Here is a 13000-nt window from a genome sequence, read left to right as displayed (position 1 = left end):
ATGGTAGTGTGTATATGTCAATCCCAGTCTCCCAAATTATCCCTACCCCCCTTATCCCCTGGTAACCTTAAGTTTATTTTCTATATCTGTGACTCTACTTCTGTTTTGTAAATAAGTTCATTTGTACCCTTTTTTTAGATTCCAAATATAAGCAATATCATATGATATTTGTCTTTCTGTGTCTGACTTACTTCACTCAGTATGACAAACTCTAAGTCCATCCAAGTTGCTGCAAATGGCATTATTCTGTTCTTTTTTATGGCTGAGTAATATTCCATTGTATACATGTATCACATCTTCTTTGTCCACTCTGTCAATGGACATTTAGGTTGCTTCCATGTCCTGGCTATTGTAAATAGTGCTGCAGTGAACATTGGGGTGCATGTTTCTTTCCAAATAATGGTTTTCTCCAGGTATATGCCTAGGAGTGGGATTGCTGGGTCATATGGTAGTCCTATTTTTACTTTTTTAAGGAACCTCCATATCGTTCTCCATAGTGGCTGTACCAATTTACATTCCCACCAACAGGGTAGGAGGGCTCCCTTTTCTCCATTTCGCTCTTGATCCTCTTCACCTGCAAAGCCAGCAATGCATGGCCAAGTCTTCCTCACACTGCCATCCCTCTGGTTCTGTCTTCCAATTCTCTCACTTTTAAGGACCCTAGTGATTACATTGGGCCCACCCTGATAATTTAAAATACTCTCTCTATTTTATGGTCAGTTGATTAGCAACCTTAATTCTCCTGTGCCGTGTAAACTAGAATATTCAGTTTCTGGGAATTAGTATATAGACATCTTTAGGAGTCACGATGCTACCTACCACAGCCCATCTTCTTACCCCCAAAGATCCACATCTATCTAAAGCCATTACACCAGGTAACTGTCACTGTCTGAACTTTCCCTGTTGGAACTCCTGCTATCAAAACTTAGGAGCCAAAGAGATTCATATAGCGTGAATTAAACCAGAAGTTTAAATAATAAAATATTAACAGTGTTTATCTCTTGGGTAGTGGAATTATGTGTGCTTTTTGCTTCTTTCTGACTATGCTCCACTTTTTTTTACAACAAGCATGAATAGCTTTTGTAATCACAAAAATTTATTAAAAAATAAAATGCGTTGAAATGCGTGCCCATAAAGGAATGTGAAGAGTGGCAGGGGAGCAGCAAGGGTGGCACCACCAGCTGCTCTGAGCTGGGGAGGGAATTAAAAGTCCTCACTAAGAAGGAGTTTTCAGGATGCACAAATGGTCAAGGAGTCTGCTAAGGCAGGCTAGACCAAAGAATGGAGTTGAGGGGATAAATGCAAAGCCTGGAGGTCACTTGCTAGTCACTCTTGTCTCCTCTCCATCACTCACTGCATCAGGCATGAGTCAGGGGAGGGCAGTTGGCCCATGACGAGGAGCTCAAATTTGATGGAAAGCACAGGAGGATCTAATAAAAGTGAACTGTATGGGTAAATAAAAAAACTGAACTCATAGGCTTGTGTGGAATCAAAGAAAGAAGCAAGTACAAGTCCCACCTTCACAATTTGCAGCTGTGCCAACTTGAGACGGTCTAGTCATCTCTCTGGCCCTCAGTTTCCATATCTACAATAAAATTTAAATGAGAATAATGCCCACGTGCCTCACACAGCTGTGATGAGGACTAAATTAATTACATGGTGTTTGTGAAAAGCACTTTGAAAAATATAAAGACTCATCATGGGGAAGGAAGGAGAAAATCGTCAGTAAAGCAGCAGCTGAAGTGGCCCAGGCAAGTGAAGGTAGAAATTGCAGGTAGGTGGAAGGTAGGCTGGCATTTGAAGTAGCTTCTGAGAATAGATGATTTTTAAAGAGATGAACACTCAGGCTCCAAGAATTTAATTAACTTGTCTCAAGTCACATAATAATAAATGGTAGAGTTTGAACCCTATGCCTCTAAATTCTGTGCTCTTTTCTCTGTCTATATTGCCTTATGAAACTAGAGACTCAAGGAATTAAGAGAATGGCAGGGCAGGCTTTGGAGCCTAGATGTACCAGTAGTTATAACTGAGTGTTTTCTCTGTCCTGGACACTGTAATAAGCACTTTGTATATAGTAGTTTATTAAATTCCCCAATATCCATGTGAGATAACTGTTCCCATTTTTAAAAATGAGAAAACTGAGGTATCAAGAGGTTAAATACAACCTAAGAGCACAGAGATAGTAGACGAAAGAGCCAACATTCCAATCAAGGCAGTACGGCACCAGAATCTGTGTCCATAACTACTAGGTGACACTGCTCCAAAGCAGATACGCACGTATATTCTACCAGACTGCCCTGTCACCCCCTTAAGCACTGCCCACACACCCACACCCATTATAAAGGGTCACATGCATAGTAAATGCTCCTTTAATATTTCTTAAGTTCAGAAAAAGCCTTGGAATGCAGTGATATTTAGGGTCATGATAAGGAGCAGGGTGTGGAGGGGAAGAAGCAGACATTCTGGGAGATTGACTGGATACGGCAAATCAAGGAGAAACATGGTCAAGAAAGTGCCTAGGTTAAGGGACCAGGGAACTGGCCGGATCCTCCCGGGATGGAAAGGAAGCTCTTTTGAAAGATGTCTGGGAAAGTAAGAGGGAAATCAGGTAAAAGAAAAAACATGGGGCTAGGGAAACCATTTTGTGACTGTACAGGTGAGGCATTTCTCAAGATAATATGTTGACCTTATATCTCTAATTATGCAAAAGAGAAAGCAAAGCTGAGGAAAAATAGTATTATTAAAAATAAACTTAGACAAGCATGGTTCCTGGAAAAGATTCTGGGAGAAGAAAGGTTTTTAAGACACATTCAAGAAAATACAAGCAAAAAAACACTCATTAATTCTGTTAACCTAATACCCCTTTAGCATACAGGTTTAGTTAATAGCTCTTATACTGCATTTAATTTTCAATTTGTGAGATGTCAGTCTGGGAGGCTTTGTTGGAAACCAATGAGGTGAGATTACTCTAGCAATTCCTTCCAAATAATGGATTACTGCATTTGATAAACCTGTAAATAAAAAAAAATCCCTTTCTTTTCATTAGGGGGAATAAGCTATAGAGAAAAGGGGGAATTTGGGAAAACATACTGGAAAAGCTGGTCACCCCAAATATACAGTAAGCTTTTATGTGACAGGTTCCTAGAGGCCTTTATAATACTACCACAAATATGCCTGCACTAAATAAATAAAAAGGCAGCTCAACTCCCTCCAGAGAACACCAGCTTCAGCATAAAGCTAGAATATGGACAGACAGATGCCTTTGTCTCTCTTGTAATACTGACTCAGTGTGAAGGCTACAGCCAACTGAGCACCTAACACAACTTGGTTTGTTATCTGTATTTATAGGAAAGTGATATACTTTCTCTCTACTGCTGCCCATTTTGACTGGGCCTTCTATGTCAGTAAGAGCAGGAAAAGAAGGTCCTTGGAAATTGCCATTCTGCAAATGAAAGCTTAAATCTTCCAGGCAGTCATTAACTTTTAAAGAACGCCTGAAATTTCAACTCTATGATACCCAGGAAGATGGTGGGGATAGTTCTGTTTATGGCATGACGGAGGTAAGAGATCTGGATAAAGAGGAGAGTGTTCCTGGAAGAGGGGACAGCACGTGCAAAGGCCCTGCAGCAAGAGGGACCACAACGCAGTCAAGGAACTGAAAGAAGGTGGGACTGCCTGGAGCACAGAAAGCCTGGGGGCTGTGGTCGGAGCTGGAGAGACAGGCAGGGTCAAACCAAGCCAAGTGGAAAATTTTGGCTCTTATAAATACAATGGAAAGGCACTGAAGCAGAGGTTGATAGAGAGGTGTGATAGGAATCAGATTTGCATTTTGAAAATACCCTAGCTGTTCTATGTAAACAAATGGGTGGAGATAAGAGCTAATGGCAGAACTCAAGTGGTGGGGGTAGAGATGGAGATTAAGGGGTGTCTGAATTTACATGATATCATATGCACACAAAGTACCTGGGCAGAGCAATTAAGGGCAGTCTCAATCTGTATGGTTGGCCTTGTCAGGAGAGTACTGTGTGGTGGGGATCAGGGAATTTGTGTTGGTTAAAAGCACAGACTTTGAAGCCAGGCTTCCTGGCTTAGAATCCCAGGATGCCAATGTATACCCTTGCACAAGTTAAGAAATCTCCTTGCCTCGGTTTTCTCATCTGTAAGATGGGCATAATAAAACAGTTTCCACAATCCCTTATCCAAAGTCTTCAGAGTCAGATTTTTTTTTTAATTCAGAATTTTTGGATTTTTTTTAAAGGTATGAGGTTATATTAAATATTCAGTACCATCCCCAGCAGAGTCTTGGGCAGGACCCCATAATCAAACCATTGATATGTTTCAAAGCAAAATGTAAAGCTATTAACACTATGTGCGATAATTAAGACAATAACTAGAGTTTGGCTATGTCAATTCAGATCAGGTTTTGCTACCAATGAGTTTGCACCAACCTTAAAAAAAAAAGAAAGTTATGTTTTTTCAGAGACTTTTAAAGTTCAGAATTGCAAGTAAGAAACTGTAGACCTGTATTATCTTCCTCCTAGGGCTGTTATGAGGAATAAATGAATCATTGTTTGTAAGCACTTGGGACAGTGCCTGACATATAGTAAATGCTATAGAAGAATCTGTTAAATAAAGCTCTTGGTACAAAACTAGCTACCTGTATGAATGTACGAATTCCTAATCTATAAAATGTAAGGAATGAAAAAGATGACCTCTTAAGTCCTTCTAGTTATCAAGTTCCATAAGACCCCCAAATGCCTTGAGGATTGTTTTACCATATGCCAAGGACTATCCTAGATATTTCTAAATGTGTTATATAGTCAGAAATCTCACTTTTGTGAACACCATCATATGTCTTATTCAATTACTAAATGTTTCTTGGACTTTATTTCAAGGTGAATACAGCTTAATGAAAGTCAAATTCATTTATGAGAGATTGTTACCTTAGAAGTAATAACCCCTTAAATCAGCACAGCGCTTGACATTTTATAAAGGGCTTGTTTCAGTCACTGTTATATTTGTTTGTCTCAACAAGATACAATTATTAGCCCCATTTGACAGAGAAAGAAACTGGGGCTGAGATAACAGCCTGATAAGTGAGGAACCCATTTCCCTTCCTGTGTCAGAAGGTACTGTGGAAAGCCACAAGGCAGCCTTAATAGGTTCTTCCACATTTCAAGGTGTTTTTTTTTTTTTTCTATTGCTTTTTTACTTTTTTTCTACAATGAGACAGAGAAGCAATTACCTCTCAGTCTGCTCATCTTGATACATAGGCTTCATTGAGCTGGAAAGAAAAGGAAATGGGAATGGGAAATCTAAAACCAAAGATGAACAAAGTTTTTAATTTAATGAGATTGGCATGGAAATCTGCAGTTAAAGTTTCTACCCTACTCCATGTCTGAGAAAAACGTAATTGCATCTGATTAAGGCAAGACAGACATGAATGACTGTTTCTGAAATAATATTTTTAAGGTTTAGGAAGTCTAACATAAGAATACCTTGCATTTGGATAGTGATTTACACTTTACAAAGCACCTTCACATACATTATCTCATTTATTTCCTAAAACAGTGGTAATTCTTTAAGCAATCATTTGAACTTAGAACTTTCAAGCATTTGGGAGAAAAAAATTATCATTGTGAGTGCCTACCAGGTGCTAGTCGTACTACTGAGTGATTTGCATTCATTATCTCCGAACATCAAAACAACCCAGCAAGGCAGGCACATCAGTAAGGGTCCCAGCAGAGTTTAAAGTCATCTAACAAGGAGTGCTGTAGTAACTTGAGGCTAGAAACAGCACGTGGGGACTCAGAGAAACTAGCAAATGGCAACAGGAACCATGGCTCTCTGTGGAGTGAAGCAGTCAACCCTTGTGATACAGTAGGGAGATGGCCAGGAAAACAGATATTCTGAACTCACTGTTCACCTGCCCTCTCATCTTTTGCTCGTTACCCCCGCCTTCACCCTCCACTGACTGAACACAATGGGAACCAGAGGCAAGAGATCCCATTGGTGCAACCTATTTGAGCGCCTGGGCACACAGTAGGATGGATAACGGTGAAAAGTGGATCTAGAGGGAAGAACAGAAGTTATCCAGCACAGACCACTCTTTTATGTTCCCTCATGATTTACTTTTATCTTTAATCCTGTGAAAGGAAAATCAAAAAGGAGTTGGTATTGCTAAGAGAGCTCTCTAAAATGAAGCCCAGAGGTCACTGAGGAAGTGGGACTTAATGCATGTCTCAGCCTGGATGAAATGTGAACTACTGACCACTTACTGTCTAATGCAGGCATCCAGAACATCTGCAGAACATCTGTTCCAGAAACTCAAGATATTTATTGGACCCTTACACTAAATAACTCATGACAGCCTATCCCTTAAGAACAAATATTTTCTTTTTACATCAGGCCAATCATAATTCTTCCAAGACAACTTTAACAGCCTTGTGGCTTTTCTCCTTTATAAGCTTCTGAATCTCTCTTCCACAAACACTCTTTCAGTTTTACCCGAGTTTGTGTCTCCCAGGTTGCAATTCCTAAGACCTCAAGTAAAGCTCTTTGTTCTTTGCAGCCTTGTTACTAAGATACTAATTATTGTTTGACAATCCAATTGCAAAGATGCCAAATCAGGATGGGAAGATGTCAGTTTCAGTCATCTTCCCAACTGAAACCCAAAACATGAGCAACCATCAGTGTTTTTCATAAAATATATCAGAGTAAAAGAGGGAGATAACTATTTAACATAAAATCTAACTGTTAACAGTCTCTGTAGCTTCTATATCTGAGCACAAGGCCTCAGCTGGTACACACAGCAGCCAGCCTTTGTCCACCACTATTGCATGCTCCCTTTACCCTCTGCCTGCTTCTCAAATGGATGTTGTTCTTTACTTCTAAGGTGACTCAAATCTTTATCCCTGAAGAATCTGAATTCTTGGAGGTTTGTCTTTATTGGGGTGCTGCAGATGTCCACTGACCAGGACTACTGGGCCAGAGGCACCACAGCGGACCCTTTTGGTCCCAGGCAGAATGCTCCTCACTCCATTGTGTGACAGCAAGCTGGCTCCCCCTGGTGGTCAGGATCAGTCACCCTGCTAAGTACAGTGAGCTCTTTTCTACCTGCTGGTCCAGCAACCCATGGAGCTCGTAATAGCCACGTGCAGTTGCAGCTCCAGTTCACTAGAACTACGACTGTATCCCACTTGGAAGCATTCTTTCTTTGAACATCAGGATCTCTGGAACACGAAGCAGAAGTTCTTCCCATGGGTTACTGGGTGTATTTGTAAGACCAGCCACTCCCATTCTCCACCCTTGGTTCTGACAAAGAGTCTCTCCTTGGCCAAACCTTAGTCAGGCTCCTCTGAATGCTCTTCTCAACAAGGCCCGGACTTTTGGGCTTCTGTGTTCATCTCTGTATCGTCCATTTTTAGCAAGAACTCTGCTAACTCAGTTTAACCTAATCCCCCATCCTCAATATCTGATCATCTCAAATCTAATCGGGTTCCTCATCCTGCATCTTCCCCCAGGTGATGTCTGAGGTCCCTGGCCTGCCTTCAGCAAGAATTCTAATTAGTAATTACTAATGCTTCCTCTTAGTAATTTTCTGTCCAATCACCCCCACCCTGCTTCTTGGCTATAAATTCTCACTTTTACTCATTGTTTTCTACTGTCTCTCCCCTACTGCAAAACCCCATTGTAGAAGTCTCTCTTACGTAAAGTATTCCTTACCATCTTACACAAGTATCATAAATAATCTATTTCTTTAACAGTTCCAAGATCTAGGCTTTGTGTCTATAGGGAATGACACTATATCCTGACCATTTGTTGTGCAGCATGTATACCACATCATGAAGGAAGCACTCCAAATTTGTAGATTATCTTTGTACTAGTCATTCCACTATTCTGTTAAGTAGCTGCTTCTAGGTGAAGACCAATGAATTCCATGGGCATGAGCTGACTATGGCATGCTTTTTGCTGGAAAATGTGACTCTGAGTCAGAGATGATATTGAGATACCATTGTGATAGCAGAGGAGCAGAGAACAGGGACAGCAAATATACATATGAAATATGTCTTTATCCTATGAGGACAAATAAAAGTCCCCTCTGTGAAGTAAGAGGTCCAACATAATGAATCTGTCACCAAGTAACCACTGTTCCCTTTAGGAAATGGTTCCATGTAGCTGGGACATTAGCCTCTGCTGTGGGCATGTTAAGCACTTAGCCTTTTTGAGAGAAGTCTATGTTGTTGAGCCCATGAATGCTAATCCCTTCTTGGCCCCATGCCATTTATTCAGGAGCCCATTGAGCAAGCACTGGAGCATCCACCGAATGGGTGTCTCATCCACCTGGTTACCTAGAGCATCAGCCACAGTGGGTGCTTTCAATGGTCATCAACACAGAACACAAATATCTATGCTTACTCCAAAAAAGTCCATACACATACTTCTTCCACAATATTTTGACATCCAGAGGGTGCCCACTACCATTGTCCAAAGCGAACCTGAAACCAGTGGGTAAGGATAGTAATTGACATGTTTCATAGGTCATCCTCCCAGAGTGCAGAACAAGCTAGAGAAGGATGAAGACTGTCTCCAGAGGGCAAAGAAACCTGGCTCAGTAGATATTATCGTCCCTTTTTTAGATAAAGAAACTGGGACATCAAAAGGCTAAGCAGTTTGCCCAAAGTCACATAGCTAGATGAGGAAGCAGAGATTCAAACCTTCCATTCTAAAGCTTGTGCTCTTCCTTAGGCCATTTACAGCACGTGAAAGAAAAGAAAGCCTCTCAGCTTCCTGTCACGGAGAATTAGGTTCATCTGAGATGCAAACCAATTACCAGCTTAACATGTTTTCTACATTGATAAGTAGAATCCACATTTCCTCCTATGGTCATTAAAATTAAATCTTAAAGATTATGATAAGCAAGGAATTCAAAGAGCTTTATTAGCTTGCTCAGTGGAATGTGTTCCTAAAGAGGGCTTTACTTCCAATTGTCAGCCCTCACACCATAGCCCTTAAGCAGTACTATCTTACAGTAACATAATGCAGCCATATCAACAATTTTAAAGTTGTTCTTTTTACTCTTTAAAATGAGGCTACATTTTACAAAGTAAAAAGAACATAGATAAAATTAATTTTAATAATGTACTTTATTTAACCCCATATGTCCAGAATATCATTTCAACATGTAATCAATATAAAAATATTCGTAGGATTTTCACATCCTTTATTTGATATTAAGCCTTCAAAATCCAGTTTGTCCTTTATACTTATGACTTATGCCACATCTCAGTTCAGACCAGCCACATTTCAAGCGTTCAGTGGATGCATGTGGCTGATGCCTGCCATACTGGATGTCACCATTCTGGAGACAAGAAGGTCTTCCACTGGCTGGCTGTGTCTTCTAAACATCTCTTATATTCCTCCTCTTGAAATTGGGAATAATGATACACTTGGGAATTAAATGAATAATAACAATAATAGTAATACAAAATAATAATAAGAAGAAGAGCTAGATTTATCTGTCATGTGACAGGCACTACTAACTCTTACCGGACTTATGGCATTTAATTCTTATAACAAAATATAAGGAAAATCAAGACATAAAATGATTAAGTATCTTGCCCTAGGACATAGCTAGGAAATAACAATTTGAGCAGTTGCAATCTGATTTCAGCATCTGGACTCTTTTATGAGAAGAATAATAATAAGAGCAATAATAATGACAGCTACCAAGTATTATATTTTAATAAGATAAGAGAATTGTAATTCAAACCTCAACAAGGCCAACCTTGCATGATATATGGAGCCATTATTAGGACTGTCCCAAGGAGCTTATAATGTGGAGAGAAAGAACACAGGGGAAGAAATTACTAATCATTTAAGGCAGTTTATAGCATGTTAACAGGCAAAAAAAGGTGAACTCTACAGAAATCCAGGGTAGTGATCAACATGGGCTGTCATAGTCATGATAGTCTTTCCAGAAAGAGCTGGTACTTAGGGTCCCATCTGGGAGAAATAGGCTATGACCAGCAAATGCAAGTAGGGTCAGCTTCATGAACATGTGACCTGTGCAATCACACAAGGTCCTAAAATCAGAAAGGCCCCACACTCGGTTTAATGCTGTCTTGAAATTCTTAATAATTTTATCTTTGAAGTTGTGTTTTTAAATGAAGTGTGCTGGGACAATGAAGCATGTGCATGAGCAGAAGAAATACATGTAATATGCAATGTTAAGTGTCCACCTCCATTTCTTGCCACTCTGTTTGCATATTGTGTTCATGATGCCTTATGAGCAAAGAATTGCAGTAGACCTACAATGTGTGGGAGTTCAGAGAGACTCAAAGCAAGTACAAGGTAAGTATGTTATGACTACAACTGAATAAGCAGATAGCCCCAAGAGGCCACAATTTTCATTTGAACCAAAACTTGCTTTGAACACAAAAAAGACAGTAGCATTCTGAGAAACATGAACAACCAATGAACCCTATCATATCTTTCCCATTTGGTTACTTCCCTGTATTAGCCAACCACTCATACTGAAAATGAGGACACAGAAGAAAAGGGAAAGACAGAGAGCTAACCATAGTTTCTTTTTCTTCTAGTCCTTTCTTATTCATCAGTAAGTCTAAGGTAGAGAGTGTCAGTAGAACATGTGCTTATCAAGAACTGAAGAAATAACAACTGATTTAGTTTTGTGCAGCATTTTCACAGTTCTGATAAGAATAAAATATATATGTACAAGCTATGAAAAACAAATTGAGTAATTTTGGTGATTCTGCATACAAGCTAAATGCCTTATATTTACATTTAAAACTCACATTGAACAATATTACATGAATGGTAAAATTCCTGCTAATAATTTAAATTTTTAATTTTTAAAAAATTTAGAACAATATTAAATAGCAAATAAAAATACCAGGACAAATCAAGAGAGAGAGAGAGAAACCATGGAGGAAAGGAAAAAGCTTTATATTTTACCACGTGTAATGACACTTTTTTTTCTGCTTTTGAACACGGGTGTCACATTTTAATTTTGCACTGGGTCTCACAAATTATGTAGCCAACCCTGACAGCAAGTGTGCAGCTTTCCCCTTTCATACATTTAAGGCAAATGTTATCACATACGGCACTGTTTCTCATTGAGCCCATACATGACATCACAATCCTTCTCAAAGCAGTGCTCTAAGGAGCAATCTAAGCAGGTACACATGTTAAATCTATGGACATCCCCCAAAACCAAACCATGCAGACAGAAGGGGAGTGGCAATCCAGGCAACGAAAATACTGGGTGGTGTGCATGATGGTAAAGAACAGGCCAAGCTTGCTAAACTCTCTGTGAACTATCAACTCCCTGTGAACCCACCATTCCATCTCCATGTATGAAACAACATAAAAGTCAACTTAATAAACGAGGTAATCAGATTCATATCTCATTAGTTACAGAAGTGGTCCACAATTTAGAGCTCTTTTTAACTACATTAGAGTAGAAACCTTTGAAAAATATAGAATGCAATAAACTGATCAATATTTCTACAGTGCTTATTATTCTATGGTGCTGTTTTAAGTGATCTGTGTATATCAACTCATGTAATCCATACAACAACCCTATGTGGTAGGTACTGTGATTATGCCATTTCTATATGTGAGGAAACTGGAACACAGAGGAGTTAAATAACTGGCCCATAGTCATCAGCTAATCAATAGCAGAGCCAGCAGTTGAACCAAGGCTGGATAGATATAGAGTTTGTACTACTATAATCTCTTGAAGGAGTCTCTGCAGAAAGTGTCCATCACAAACATGGCAATATTTTGTAAAAGATGCTGCATCTGGATGCTCTTGGTGGCATGGGGGTCTTGCAGTCTCAGGCCTTCTACCATTTGACATTCTTTGTCATCTGGACTCTAGAGCAGCTCTATTTGAGCTGCCTCATAAAGTACCTGATGAACAATTTCACCTGTTTCAGTCCTTCCTACTCTAACCAAAGGGTTCAAGCTCAGTTCAAGAAATAAGAACATTCAGGACATCAGCTCAGCCAGTCAAAATATCTTATATTCCGGTTTTTGTAAATATTATTATTTAATACCTTCCTTTAATCCTTAAAATCACATACTAGAATTTTGGAGCCAGAAGAGTCCTTAGAGATCATCTAATCCAGGGATAATAGAACGGTTTATCTCACATGCCCACTCTGATCTGATCAGTTGGTAGTAGATGCGTGGAGCAACTTGATAACAAGGATTTTGAGGCCACTTTGGAGCATACTGGGATAGAGTACATATCTGATAAGTGATGGGTATACAGAGGGAGCAGCAGAGGCTCATATGCTATCCTGGCAATATAGTAGAGCACTTAAGAATATGGGTTCTCGGGTTAGATTTCCAAAAATCCAAGTCTTGCTTCACTGCTCTCTGATGGGGCAACAATGACCAAGTTATTAAATCTCTCTAACCATCAATTCACTTATTTGTAACATGAGGATAATAAAATCTACCTCACAGGTTGGTTGTGAGAATTTAACAAAATAATATACGTAACATGATTGCTGGAGCATCTAACATACCCTAAATACTCAGCATATTATTATTACATATTGGCCATAAGCCATTTGTTGTGTCTGGCATGGTTCCTAGAGGAGACGGGCAGCAACAGTGCCATGCATACGTCATTTCTGATCTAGTCCCAACTCTTTAAACATACAGATGGAGAAACTGCAGCTGTAACAATCTGGGACATTCTCCAAATCACATGTGCTGTCTTCCTCAAAAGTGGAGGCCCTCAAAGAACACCGGGTTCTTGCCCTGACTCGGCTCATGAGCCACACGCAACCCTGGGCACATCACTGCTCTCTGGACTTCAGCTTCCTTATTTACAAAATACAGGAATTAGAATCTAATTGATCTCCACAGAGCAGTCACACCTAGGTGGTCCTGTGTTTCCAGGGGGTAAGGACACTTTTCCCATAATTCAATGGATATTACAAACAGCAATTCTTTCTTTCCA

The 13000-nt window shown here is 39.7% G+C and overlaps 1 long non-coding RNA gene across 2 annotated transcripts in view; it reads right to left on the bottom strand.

The window, feature by feature from the left end:
- Positions 1-13000, bottom strand: part of LOC103008605 (uncharacterized) — a 448254-nt gene that overhangs the window by 249820 nt on the left and 185434 nt on the right. The window lies entirely within an intron of this gene.

The sequence above is a fragment of the Balaenoptera acutorostrata genome, chromosome 10, assembly GCF_949987535.1.
Source record: "Balaenoptera acutorostrata chromosome 10, mBalAcu1.1, whole genome shotgun sequence".
NCBI classification, from domain to species: domain Eukaryota; kingdom Metazoa; phylum Chordata; class Mammalia; order Artiodactyla; family Balaenopteridae; genus Balaenoptera; species Balaenoptera acutorostrata.
The sequence above is the reverse complement of the archived record's forward strand: the minus strand, read 5'-3'. Positions and strand labels throughout refer to the sequence as shown.